Here is a 12,095-nt window from a genome sequence, read left to right on the forward strand (position 1 = left end):
ACACCTCCTGAAACTGAGCTCCAGTTGAGCAATCCCTGCTCACCAATATTCTGGTGAAGGTGATGGTACAGTTTGCATTAGGAAATCTCAGAAATCTCCTTTTAATAATCTCATGGCATGATTTGAATTTGCCATGAAACTGTCAGGTACTTCACAGGAAACCTTCAAGATCCCAGAATTCTTTTCCTGCATTTTTAAGCCTAGTGCCAGGGTTCAGACTGTGTTTTATTTGATTTCCATGACTGGCAGGGCAAGGAAGGTAATGGTAAACAGACAGAGTTTGCTCACAGTAGGTCATGTTAAGGATCAAGATGATTTGTTAGGGTGTTGTTAGCAAGAAGTAATATTTTCAGTTCATCAGTCCCAAAGGATTCTGCCTAAACAAAAGCATGGTTCCTCAGATGTAGGAGTGGTTAGATTCTGGAAAACCTCCAGAGGAAGAAGAAAGTCCAAATTCCTGGAGTCCCATGCTTGTTATTTAAATGCAGTCAGGGTGTCATTAATGCTAACAAGCATTTTTGATCACTCCATTGAAATTACAATCTAAAAAGGCTGAACAGTAAGAATTTATAAGATACAGTGTTTTTAATGGATTGAGAATGCTGGCTTTGTATTCTGTAGTACCTCAGTGTAATCTGAAATGCACATTATGGTGACTTTAGTACATTGGGCTTGCTTTGTCATCCTTTTTAAAAGTTATTTTACAACTTTGTTATGTTTTGACAGATATTTCTAGTCTTTGTAACTGTAGTCAAGTTTGTGTTGTGAAATCTCAGTGATGTCCCTGTTGAATGAATTGAAAGTTTGTCCAGAATTCCTTCTCTCTGTCCAAGTTCTGTCTCACTGAATAGTTCTGCACTAGGCCAATAAGGAATGCATTCAAAGATGCTTAAATTATTTAGGTCCCAAGCACTATGGAAAGGCAGTGGGATTTAAACTGGTTGATGTAATTGTCCCACGTGCTCAGTCTATTCAAGATATTCAGGCTTGTGCAGAGGATGTGGGGTGGACGGGGCCTTTTGCTGGCCAGCTGACTCACTTGTCTGAAATGTGTGTGGGGTGGAGTGTGGCTTGTGCTTCATAATTGCTTGGAGCACACATCTCCAAGGAGTGTTCCTGCTTCGGTTGTGCAGAATTTTTTTTCTTAGCTAAGTTCTGTCATTCACAGATTTTTTTTCTTGATTATAAGTTTTTAAACTATTTAAGACTAATTTACTCGAGTTTTTTTCTTTTATTAAAGAAACAGTGAAGTTGTGTGAATTTAATGTTTCAGGTTATTCATCCATTAATTAATCTCCTCTTAGATTTTGGAGTTTAAATTCAGACTTGCAGTGACCCTCCCACCTTCAGAGGTTTGGAGTTACTACTTATTTCTTACTGTGGAATAATGAAGTTCTTGCTGAATTTTTAAGAAAGATGGTGTTTCTTTTGTAGAGTGGGACAGTTCTTGTAAACTGCTGCTGAAAAGGAAGCAGAAGAAGTGTTCTGGGCCTTCATAGGAACCTTGGTTCCTCAGCCCTCTCCCAGGGGGTCAAAAAATCTAAAGAACTAAGGGAAGTTAAAAAAAGAACTAAGGAAAGTTAATAACTACTTGTTTTTATAGCAGGTGTAGTTTCATTCAAATCTTTAAATTTGTGAAAAATTCCTATTTACTTTGGTTAGCATTTGGTTGGTCTTCTAATAAAAAGCTAGGGTTAACTCTAGTAAGTCAGTATTTAATTTCTTAGTGGAAGTATGTAAATTACTGTTAATTCTTTAAATGAGTGCAACATGAGAAAACTGTCATATGAAATCACTTATGGTGGTCTTGTAATTTTAGTAATGATTCTGGTTATAAGAAGAATGTTGGCACAATAAATTCTTAATCCAAGTACTTAAAGCAGAAATGTGCTGTTCTTTCTGTGATTTTTGTAGTCATCCAGTCCTCTGCATGCTATAAAACTCAATAATTACAGTTTTATGTCTGGAATGTTCTTCTGGATTCTTTGTTTCCAAGTTTTCAAGGTTTGTAGTCAAGCACAGGACATGAAATCTGCTTAGCTCTGTTCTTCTGTTGTGTTAAGGACTCCTAGTGTGACCACAGACTAGAACTTAAGCACTAAAATTGAGCAGATAATATTTGTTAGACTTGCCATTGACTTTTATTGGAATGAGAGATCTTTTTGCACTTCAGTCTTCTTCTCTGTAATGTGGGGGTGATATTATTTGCTTCAGAGGTTATGTGTGGGCAAATCCTTGAAGAATGTGGGGATCAGTAATGGAAAGAGGCCTAGAAATCCTTGATAGAAGTTGCAGGCTACTTTCAGGGTAGAGTTTGTTCTTTATATTACAAAAGTAAATAAAGCTGAGAGATGGACCAGGTGGCAAATGATAACATCCTGACACAGTTGTGGTTACATTTATTTTTTAACTTATGAAATAGTGCATATCACTATACTCATATATATAGTCATATATTTCTGTGAGATGATCTGCAAAGAACATATTTTGCAGTTCTGAGAGAAAGGTAAATATAAGCCTGTGCATTATTTTAAAGAAAACCCTTTTCCTTCTGCTATTGGTTAACCATCTCTTCACATTTTTCTCACAATTAGACAAATTTGCAGTCCACTGACGTTGCTTGAGTTTTTTAATTGCTTAGTTCAGTTGGTAAAGTTTTGGAACAATTACTACAGGCAGACCTATGTCTGTATTTAATTTGAGTACCTTTCCTTATTGGTAAAAACATAGAGTGTTATATGCTTAGTAGGAGGAAGTAATTGGGAACCAAACCCAAGATGAAAACACCAAAAAAGCCAAGTAGTTCTTTGACTTCTTTGGGGTAAATTCACGGGACCCATTAGTGGCAAAAAAAAGTACTAATTTCTAATGTATGCTGTAGATATGTGTAGCTAGATAGATGCCCTGTGTCCTGACTGGTGACAGCAGTGAGCCACATGACCCATCCCAATCACACTTTTGGACGTCAGAACAAACACACTGTGCTTTCCAGAGCGCGTGCAGTGCTGCGAGTTATGAGGGCCTATCTCAAATTAGTGACAACAAAATGTCTGGTATTATCAGCTGATACAGCAATGCACAGAGAGCTTTGCTTTGGGTGTATTACAGGCTGTAATACACTCTCTGTTTCAAATGTCTAGACATTTCAAATGTCTACATCCCTAAGCAGTAAGACATTGCAGAAATAATTTCATTTTTCCCTAACAGAAGCTCCTTCTGTCAATATCCAGCATTACATATTAACTGAATTCTCTTTTTTCTCCTCTATCAGAGCATTTTAACCTTCACAACAGTATATTGCAGTTTATAGAGCCTGTTATGTAAAAGTTAACAATAAAGCTATATACTTCAGCATTAATAAAATGACCTGTGTGATCAGAAGTATTGGCCTCAAGATAAATATTAATTTCTACAAACTGAAACTTTCCTACTGAGCTTCACTTTTCATAAGAAAATTGAGACTGTTCATTTCTTCAGGTAACTATAGCTCAGATTCCCCAAGTTTTGTTTCTGTCACTGATACTGGCACAATGTGAAACTATAGATGAGTCGTTTCAGCTTTGTGCCTTTCTTTCACCTCTTTGTAAAATGGAAATTATTATCTCTCTTTGAAGAATCTCTTCAATTTTAAACTGTCTAAAGCTGGGACTGGTTGCTTTGTGAGCTGTGCTTTAGCTGACAAAGCAGCCAGTTCAGGGTGAGGAGAAGTTTAAAAAAAGTTTTAAAAAATAATCAAAATCAACATCGTGACTTGTTTAATCATTTTATTTGTTTGCTTTCTTAATCCTTCTGAGGTTTTTTGAATGAAAAATATTCCCGGGATTTTCTTTTTAATGATGTTAGAGATGCATGTTTTTCTTGTGGCTGAGTCTGAATTGTGTGCCCATGAAGCTGAAGTGCCAAGTGAGCTGCTAAATGTCTTTGTGGCTTCTGTTTAGTGCTCGGAAGCTTCTGTGGGCCAGTCCTTAGCACCAATGCTTGTGCTTCAACCCATCCCAGAATGTTATTCTGTATTATTTTGTATGTCAACTGAATATTGCCTGATGAGACAAAAATGAACGTGAGGTGCTGGATTAGGAAGGAATTCAATGTTGTCCTCTCAGGTTGTGCCCAGGAACACCTGCCCCTCTTATCCACATTTTCCAGCAAGTGTGGACATGGACTGATGCAAGCACAGACAGGATGCAGGTGATCCCTTTACTTTAGCCAGGAGTAACTGGGGTTGCTCATGCCAATCGAGGACACGCACTTTAACACATCGTGTCACAGCAATTGGCAGTGGCCAGAAACCTTTGTTCTGTACACAGCAGGAGAGAGAAATGTGAGTTCATGCTGAATTGCAGAAATATATCAATTCCTTTTTTTCATGAATGTGATAAAAGTGATTAGATTATAAAATACTGGCAGTTTTTAACAGTATATAAAGAGATTGCATGTGCCTGTATTTAAAGTACTTTTATCTTATGCTTTAATTTAAGAGTTTCTGCTAATAATTGTTTCTGAGTCTCAAGTAATTGGTTTTTTTGCTGTCATAATCAGCATTTATTTGTAGCTCATTGTTCTGATTAATTTAAAAGTAACAAAGTAAGAAATCAGGAAAATCCTAATTTTGAAGCAGGCAGATACTATAGTACTCAGTAAGTACCCAATTACTGGTAGTTTTTCTTTTGTCACTTTTTGTTCTCAAAAGCTTGTGTAATAATTTCTAAATGTATTCTGATATATACTTTTCCATGGCTAACAAGACTACAAGATTTTTTTATGCCATTATTGCTTGTATTTCAGCAGGATTTTAACAACAAAAGCACTGATTTAATTTATTTGATAATAACAGATAAACATCAAACAATGGCAAATTCTTAGGGGACTTTATTTGGATGTGATACTGTGTATATCTTAAGCTCAGAATTATTTTTTTTCACCTTTCTGTCCAAGAAAGCTGAGTTATCACAAAGATGATTTTACAGGTAATTACCCAAAAGGATTTCTATTATCTCCTTTAAAATTATTCATTTGCATTGTATCCATCTCTTCTGGGAATACAACTTTGTACCCCCAGGAGCACTCATTTTTTCTGAAATAATTGTGGAATTGTGTTTGCTAATTTACATCACATTGGAATTGTCTTTGCTGATTTCCTGGACTAACAGGCTGTGTATCCTTATGCAGAAGGAAGGAGAATGAAGTGAGGACTGTAAAGGACTGCTGCCTCAGAACTGCTGTTGCCATAGAGCTGCTAACGAGGAAAAAAAACTGCAGCACGGATTTCTTGTGCTGTTGAAGGTAAGATGAGGGCACAGCAAAGACTGTAGGAGGGGGAGGGGAGGCGAGGCAGAGGGAGGGAGAAAAGGAAGAAAGTCTGCGTCCTTGCTGTCTAAAAAAGGAAATTCAGTGTCAGTGTTCATGAGCAGAACTGCTGGTGCAGAAGAGCAAAGCTATCTCAGTTGTTTAGGGTAGCAGGAGTGATGAGCAAGCAAGTACACTCCCATGCTTTCAGGAGAAAATGCTGCAAAGAAAGGAGGGAGAAGAAGAGTGACTTTTTCCTTTAGAAAATACTCACTGCTGCTTCAAGGTAGCTGCTTTTTGATACTACTTTGGCATTATAACGTAATTACCCTGGGTAAAGACAGCCATGAAAAAACTCAATAGGGAGATAAACAAGAAGAAAAAATGGTTAAAAATAAGCATAATCTTGAGCTGATGGTTATGGTTTGTATGTATTAAAATGTCTCAGTTGTTACATTCAGCTGTGCAGTGCTGTGAAACCTTTCAAAATGCAAGTGAGATTATGTTTTTTGTGGTAAGATTGTTGTGTTATATTGATGTGTTAGCAACCTTTTATCAATGATCTTTTTTGTCTTCTGTTATCTAAGTAGATGTCTTTTGAGTGGAAATGTATAGTAAATAATAAAAATTAATATTAGATACTCAAGCATACCGACTATAGAACCAACATCAGACATGCTTTCTGTGGAATCTCTTTAATGGCGTGAGCTTTGTAGTAGTGCAAGACTTCAATATCATTGCAGAATTATCTGCAACACAGTCATGCAAAAACTCCTGCTGTTGTTTCTACATCTGTCTATCATGTTACATATTTTTGCTATCCTTCACCTGCTACTTCTCCCAGTCATTTGGATGTTTCTGAGGTGGCTGAAACCATGAGCCCTACACAGCAAACCCAGCACACTTGCCATGTTTGCATGGTGGGGCCTTGAGGAGAATAAAACAAACTGTGGAGGCAGTGATAACACTGTCTTAGCTATGTTGATACTCCTGTGTTGATATTGCTTAACCATCTGTTTGCTGTGTTATTGAGTGATATTTGAGTGTTATTGAGAGATCAGTCCTTTCTCACAATTCCTTGTTTTGCACTTTATGACCGTTTATCAAATAGTATTGGACTGTTCTCCTGTAGGCTGTTTGCAGGTCAGGTCAGAGTGACTTTTTTCTGTAGCAGCCTGGTTGTCAAACTGAGTAATTCGGGCTGTAAATGTTAGGGATTCAGATCTTTATTTTTAGTATGCTACCATCTCTCACTGTGCAACTGTTATTCTTTGAGTGTACAGAGTTTAGTTCATACATTTCCCAGTCATGAATGGCACTGGGTGAGGTCTATCAAACATGAATACATAAGTTTCCATTTCCAAAGTTTGTCCTGTGGAATTGGATGTTCAAGTGTATTTTTACTAGCCAGACTCATTTTTGATTCAGACTAATTTTGTCAAATTTGTAAGCTACAGAAAGTTCTGCATTCTTTAGAACCATTCTTTTGATTTACTTTGCTCCCCAGTGCACTTGGGGTTGCTAACGTCCTTGTAAGGTTTGTGGTGGTCTGAGCCAGTGCATGTGAAGTTCAAGTCTTAATCCATGACTGAGGCATCCCCTGGCAGTACAGGTAATGGTGATTTAGTTCGATGTCAGCAAAGGGTTTAGTCTCCTCTGAGCAATTGATAGCGCCTTGCTGAGTGAATAATTGTGTTAAGACTAATTTCCACAGAGCATTAGGTGCCACGTTTCAGAAGAGATCACTGAACTTCTGAGTCAAACTAGTTTGGGTTCTTCACAGACCTGAGGTGATTATTCAAACAAGTAGGACTGTGTAATAAACACCTCTTTGTAGGATAAGTGCTAAACAAGGAATGGATGGGTCCTATCCAGACAAAAATTTAGTTGCCTTATATAAATATTTAGTAGACTGTTAGTGTTGCAGTCTAAGATCAGTGTAATGGTTTTTCATTGGCAAAGGGATAGGTAGAAACACAATGTTGCTAAATGACAAGCTATTCTCATAAATTTCCAAATAGTATGAATATTTATTTGTTCCAGTTGATGGATTGATGGTGGCCAGTATGTATTTACAGTGAAAAGGAGCAGAGCTACAGTAGAGCAGATACAGAAATATCTTCATATTGCTGCTGTTCCTATGCCAAACTGCCAGCTACAACCCACAGATCTAAACCTGAGTCAACGTTTCAGAGGCGTCTTGGTTGTCTTATGATAGAAAAGCAACTTTATGAAGCTGAGTTAGACAGAGGAGCTGTTTGTAAATCTATTAATCTGACCACACCTTTGTCCTGAATTCTGAAGAAAGAGGTGGTCTTGTAGCTTATGCTTGTTTTGCCTGCTTATTCCACCTGGTTTATATTGTGAGAGTGATCAAGAGAAAAAGGAAGTATGGCAAACATTGCCCAAAAAACTCTAATCTCTGTATTTGGGCCACAAAACAAAGCTGTTAAGCCACTAGTGCCACTGTGGTTAATGCCAGGACTTGCACCAATTCCCAAAACACTACTAAAAGCTACTTCAATGGCTAATGCTGCCCATAATTACCTTTTTGAGGTGTTTCATTGCTCAATTTCCATTTCCACCACTCCAAGTAATATCAGCTTTCCACACCATAGGCTTTGGCTGAGTGGTCCAAGGCCTGATTTTTGAAATGCTGAGTACCCATAATGCTGTTTAAGGTTAATGGGGGCACAGACTTCTCAGCAAAATGTAAAATCAGGCTTCTGCACTCAAACAGGAGATTTTAGTTTAGTGGTCACAAGACTGCTTAAATGATCAGTCCGAATTCTGGATTCCTTCTGGAACTGATTTTGTTTTCTTTTGCAGAGCCTGAGCTGTGTCCCATTATACCCCTTTGTTTTTATTAATTTTGTGAGCATTACTACTCTTTTAGTCAGTATACAGCTAGTAGAACAACTGGCACATAAAAGGAAGATAATTCAGTTATAGTGGATTTACTTCTTCATAATGTTTTATGGCATTAGTATTTTTTTATTGAATTAAATGGCAAGAAATTAACTTCTGCTGGCATGCTTAAGGGTTAGAATAAGAAATAAAACAATGTTCCTTTAGATGCATCTGGTGTTTCAAGGCACTGAACTAGAGTGTTTTGGGCATGTAGAATAAAGTCTTTCTTTAAATGTACAATACCTCCTGTTGGTATTCTGTTGATTATGTTCCCCAACTTGAAATCAATAATCCTCAATTCTTGTCTAACCCAACCGATTTTTCTTACAGTAATCCAAGTTTCAGTTAAATATGCATCCTTGTTCATTCTCTGCCTTAGTCAGTTTTGTTTTGTTCCCTTGTTTTTACTCAAACTATAGTATTTCTTTTGTTTCAAGCCAAGTGATCTGTTGGATCCTGTGCTAAGTGCACCCAGTAGAAGGTGGAGAGGCCAAATTCAACCAAATTCATACAAACCAAATTCATACAGGACGTCTCATTAATATATTTTGTCTTTGTATTTTTAAATCAAATATTCTCCTTTGGCATGACTCTGGATTCTGCAGGGAATTCTGATTTTCTGTGGCTCAGTTTGAGTAAGGTATTTTAATGCCTGATCTTCAACCCACAGATCAGCACTATCAGTAGTCATGGCAGAAAAGAATCACTAGGAGGTTTCTAATCCCTGTTACTCCATGCTGGTAGGATTTACTCCCTTGAAGGTTATTGTTAGGTTTTTAGTGGGCAAAAGATTGAAACCATTGCAGGAGCTGCAGTATTATGAGTATTCATTGTGGCAAGATGCCTTACCCAGCTAGAAAAACCTTCACTCTTTGCTCCTTAACACACCCTTCCTCTTATTTTAGAATGCAGTAGAAACATTGTGTTATTAATTACATCTTCACAAATAAACTTGCGCATAAAGCTTAATTAAAACTTTGGGAGCTGCATTTCACTAATGTGGTCTTGTAAACACAGGAGAATTAGAAGTTGTGGGTGAATAGCTAGTTACAGAATTGAAAATATCTATCCCCATTGTTATTTTCAAAGAATATTTGAGGAATTTGTACATTGGATTTGGTACAGCTCTGTCTGCATGACAATGGCCATGTAGTAGTGTCATTTCTAATTCTGTAGCCGCTTAGACTCATTTATCCTCAGAGCTATTATTCCTAAATTGGGAGCAATTATCTTGCTGGCTGAGAGACCTGAGAAAACAAGGAAAAAAGTGGGTTCTTACATCCCATCAAATAGCAGTGTTCATCATTAGTGCTCCACGTGTGCTGATGTCAGGTGTTTGCACAGCTCTCTTCCATGGCTTAAACTGTGTGAACATAGCACTGGAGGATGATTGGAACTGCTGAGTGTGATGAGAATGTCATGTCTGAATTATGGCTAAAATCCAATAGTCCATCAATAGTAAAGCTGATGAATTTTTCATATGGCCAGTTAAAATATATATTTTGTCCCATTGTCACAGATGGAATGAACAAGGGAGGGAGCACATTAAATTCAGACAGCTACAGAGTGGCCATCATGTGGCTCTGGATGTCAGCAGTATGAGTAAACAGAGATTTAATTCAGGCATATTTTCATACTCCAGACTCCTAGTTCCGATTATTTGTATCAGTAAGAATGAAATTTTTCTGTTGCAGGAGAAAACCCTTATTTTTCATATTCATGAAATTCCATTTTGAGTGTTATTTCTACACTTTGCTTATAGTAAGTAACTGGCAAGCCTCGAAGCTCTATTGCCAGAGCTTAATATTTAAAACAGATTGCACAGATGGGGTGTTTTTAGCTATAGTGTTACTCACCCAGAAGAAACGCTGAATGTTAAGCCTACTAAACCGTTCCTGGCAATGACAAACCTGACAAAATTTGGCCGTCATAGAGCCTGTGACAAAAAATGTGCCATCTGCTGGCTAAGGAGGAAAGTGCTCGTTAATGCTGCGGGCCCTGGATAAAGCGCTCCGGCGTGATTCCGGCAGGAGGAGACGCTGGGAATTTTGCAGAGCTCTTCAGCAGCTGAGCTGGAACAGGCCTGGTCAGGAGTTTTCTCAGCAGATTCTTCCGTCTGAAAGTGCTGTTTTGTGATAATTAAAACTTTCTGTGGAGCACGTCAATGAGAAATGAAAATGTTCTGTTCTAAAAATATCCAAACATTTTGTTTCAGAATTTTTAGACATGGAACACTGTTTTTTAAAAAGTAATTACTTTTGTAAATTATATAAACAAATTGCTATAGCACATGGTAGATGACTGCTGAATTCTGTATCGCATGGTTGTGTATGTGTGTTCTGTGGGGAGAATACATCAAGGGTGTGACAGTCTTTCATTCAGATCAGGGAGACTGGAAATGGAAAGAAAACTTTGTTTTTCTTATATTTGCATCTTTATGTCTTTATTGTAATTTTGCATTAATTACTTAAATTGCTACTGTAATTTAAAGAAAAACTGGTTTGAGCTTATACTCCTGTTAGTAATTCAGCATACACAAAGAGTTTCCAATTACAGCCAAAATCATACCAATCAAATATTTAGATGAAAGGAGCAGAGAACTAAAGATAACTCTCATGGCTTTCATTTGTGTAGCTTTGTAAATTTAGTTATTTTCAAAACAAAAAGATAGCCTTTGCATATTATGCTGCAAGGAAAGGAATGAATTAAAAAAGCTGGATCTGATTTGTGATGGATCCAGGGTTTATTATTATTGTATCTTTCTTTAAAATTGGGCTCCAGCTAATTTGTATGACTTTTGAATTATTAATTTCAGGAAGAAATGAAGTATAATGGTTCTGATACCATCAGTTATGACAGATATCTGTCTGTCTGTCTCCATCCATCCCTGTATGGCAGCCAATTACACTGTGTGAAAAAAAGTTCAGATGCACACATCCATGTTGAATTTATACTCACAGGCACTGTTTATAATTTTAAATTTCCTTACTTTTTCAATACATTCTAATGAATTTTCTAATGCAATTAGAAAAAAGAACCAAGCATTGAAAATGGGGGAAGTGTCTACACTGTCAGGGAATGCTTAGATTCAGGCAGGATGAGTTCTGTTCTGTAATGTGTTGTGGACTGTCCTGCACAATCAGAGAGACCCCTCTCTTGCTTTTTGTTTTTGTTCTTGCCCCCTTTCTTGAGTTCCTGACTTTTATAGCTCTTTGATAATTGTACCTTCACCTACTTTTCCATCCCATTCCATCTGTTTCAATTTTTGCCACTAATTTTCTGTTTTCTTTTGTTCTTCTTACCTCAACTGTATCATATCACCCTGCCTCTTGTTTCCACTTCTGTGTCTCCTGATCTTTCTTGGTAGCTGTCTCCTCTTTGCAGATCATCCTTTGGAAGTTATGCCAAGACCTCCTGACCCTGTTCCCATCTCTTTTGCATTCTCTGAGTAGTCTCCCCTGTCTAGTTCCTCGTCACTGGGGAGGTGTTGATTGTAGAAGCACAGTGCACAGAAGGACCCATGCCCAGCTGTTGAGTATGAAGTCTTGATGCCACAGCAATCCTAGCAGCTGGGATGAGCAGAATTGCAGCTGTGGTCCTTCACAACAAAATTAGTGAAGTGTGGGACCTACATCACCCTGTCAATAACCCTTTACAGGATGGAGTAATGTTTCAAACTGGTGAACTGATCCAGTGTTAAAGTATTTATTTATTTATTGCTGTGTGGGTTCTTTTGTTTGGTTTTTTTTTTTCAGCTGAATAACTTATCATATCCATACAGAGTGGAAACATATTTTATTTTGCAAGAAATATTTGGTGTTTTTTAGCTAATGCATTGGACCAAAATCTCAGCCTTTGAAGATACCCAGAATAGAAAAATTAGTCCAGTCCCAAAATTA

The sequence above is a fragment of the Oenanthe melanoleuca genome, chromosome 9, assembly GCF_029582105.1.
Source record: "Oenanthe melanoleuca isolate GR-GAL-2019-014 chromosome 9, OMel1.0, whole genome shotgun sequence".
Taxonomy (NCBI): domain Eukaryota; kingdom Metazoa; phylum Chordata; class Aves; order Passeriformes; family Muscicapidae; genus Oenanthe; species Oenanthe melanoleuca.